The 2,658-nt window shown below is 38.4% G+C and overlaps 1 pseudogene; it reads right to left on the bottom strand.

The window, feature by feature from the left end:
• The window catches only part of LOC101577209, an 8,091-nt pseudogene extending 6,868 nt beyond the window's left edge, over window positions 1-1,223 (bottom strand).
• Between the last annotated feature and the right edge of the window lie 1,435 nt (window positions 1,224-2,658).

Here is a 2,658-nt window from a genome sequence, read left to right on the forward strand (position 1 = left end):
ATCAGTAATCCAAGTAGACTAGATACAATACAAAGGACAGAAAGAGGACTGGGGAGATAGCTCAGTGGAATAAGTGCTTGCCTGGCAAGCATAAGATCCTGAGTTCGATCCCTGGTACACCAAAATAAATAAATAAATAAACAAATAAACAGAAAGAGGCTTGCTATTTTGCTGTTTTCTGCTACTATAAACTGTTGCCCTTCTGCCATACCTCCCTGCCTTGGAGCTAGCTGATGATAGACTAAAGCCTCTACAAGCTGTGAACTACATAAACGTTTCCCCCTTTAATTTACATGTTGAATATTTTGTCTCAACAATGAGAGAAAAGTAACTAAACCACCTCCCTACAGTTAGAGTGTCTAATGTCAAAAAGGAATTTGAACATGTAACAGTCAATTTTTCCCTTCAACTTTTAAGTGGTTTCCAATTCTCACTAGAAATTGAAGTTCCTAAGATCTTTGATGAACTTAGATATCCATCACTCTTACTTTTCTTTTGTTCTGTAATACAGGGTGTCTCGTTGATAGGATCCCTGAATGTATATTATGTCCTCATTGATTTTATTCCTCACATTCTCTCTTCGCAGGCCTGCTGCCCTGATTTACCACCATTTGTAATAACTAAAAATGTCCCCTGCAATTACCACTCTCCTCTAGGAGCAAAATTTCTCCTGGTTGAATACTACTGCTATTAATTAATGCCCACATTCTATGATCTTTTCCAAAGAGCTTTTCATATCCAATTCCCAAGCCTTTGTTTACATTGTTCTTCCTGCCTGGAACACGCTCTCCACTTTCCCTTCCTGTGCAGACCTCCAGGAGGTGAGCCAGGGCACACACAGGGGTGAATCCAGATTGTAAGCTTGGTCAACACAGTGAGTAGAACAGTTAAGATCAAGTCTCCTAGGGGCTGGAGAGGTAGCTCTGTGGCACAGTGCCTGCCTGGCAAGAGTGACGTCATGAGTTTGATTGAAAATCCCTCACATCTGCTTCATCTTTTTGACAATGTAACTGGACGTCATGGGCATTATTTTCTGTTACCAGATACGGAGTTTGCAGGGTGACAGGCCGGGCCTTACTTTCCTGAGTCCAGTAGTGTACCATTCTACTTTTTGTTGTTTTGATGTGCTTGTAGGAGAGTCGTTGAGTTGTTGATGTGCTTACCAAATCCATGGCATCTTCGCTCTCCATGTTCACTGTGGCCTGTTCTCCAGCTGTCTTCATCCCTACTTAGAAGTCAAATTCCTTTGGCCAGGACTTATCTTAATCTACTGTTTAATGATCCATAATTTCCTCCATCTAGTAGAAACTTAATAAAAACTTTTCATATTGTAAAAAGGAAACCTGGAATGAAGTGCCATCATGTTAGAATGAATCAGAGCCTCTGTTGTGTGCAGTTCACACCTCACTCTTCCCCAAAGTCATCGGCCATTCAGGTGGGCGCACTGACTGCAGGTGGAGATGGTCCTAGACAGGTTATCATGGGTTGATGTTTTTGCCATGTGGTCTGTATGCTGTAGGCTCATAATGTTAGTCCTGTAAACTCCATATAAGCAGATCATTTTCTTAAATGAGAGAAAGAAGCACTGTTTAGGTTCTTCACATGATTGTTAAGGACTTTGAATTCAGATATTTCACCAAAAGAGTCTAAATGTATTTCTCAGCAAATATGAATAAAATTGATTCAATGTGAAGTTTTCTATACTGGCAATCTCTTCCCAAGCATTAGTAAGGGATGCTCCAGACCTTCAAGAGCTTTTTGCATCCATAATTTCAGCCAAGCTATTGCTGGTTTCTTATTAAGGATTTTACAAAGCACAAAATAAGGACCAGGAAGTAACCTGCTAAAAAAGTTTAGAAAATTCTAAATGGAACCAATTAAGGACTTTGAACAAAGAAAAATTCAAAGACTAAAGAGAAGAGAATAGAGCTTGCAGTATCCCATGAGGGACAGAGCTCTCAAAAGTGAATTTTTATTCATTTCTTAGAGCTCATTTTCACATTTTTCAATTCAGTGTGACACTAAGAGGATTTAAAACATTTTTTTAAAAAGGGACCTATCAGGGCAAAATGTTTAATATGCATGAAGCCCCAATATCAGTTCTTGGTGCCATAAAAATGAAAATAAATTTTAAAAAATCCTTTAAAATATTTGTACTTGGAAGGACCTGGGAGATAGCTCAGTAGAATAAGTGCTTGCCTGGCAAACACAAGGGCCTGAGTTCAATCCCTGGTTCTGAAAAAAAAATTGCACTTGAAAAGTGATGGAATATAAATGATTCCAGGGCAGATGAGTTAGGCTTTCTTGGCTTCTCAGGCAACTGTGATGGTGAGCAATTCTTAGAGTCCTTTATTCACTACTCTGAAGCAAATTTTATGTTCTGAGTAAACACTTTTTGAACAATCTGAGAATTTTTACCATGAAGCTATGGGATAGAGTAAAATGATGACAGAATTATAACAGATTTCAGATATTTTCCTGCTTTTTTTGATAAATATTCTTCACCAATCAGCCATTTCCTTTAAAAATGCTTACCCCCTGATATTTCACCCAGCAGCATCAATGGAGTGCAGCTTTCACTTACGTTTTTATGAACATATTTTTATTAAATTGTGTGAGTAATGCCAAGGGAAAGTTACAACCACTGTGATTTTCAAA

The sequence above is a fragment of the Octodon degus genome, unplaced genomic scaffold (genome assembly GCF_000260255.1).
Source record: "Octodon degus isolate 3935 unplaced genomic scaffold, OctDeg1.0 scaffold00100, whole genome shotgun sequence".
Lineage (NCBI taxonomy): Eukaryota > Metazoa > Chordata > Mammalia > Rodentia > Octodontidae > Octodon > Octodon degus.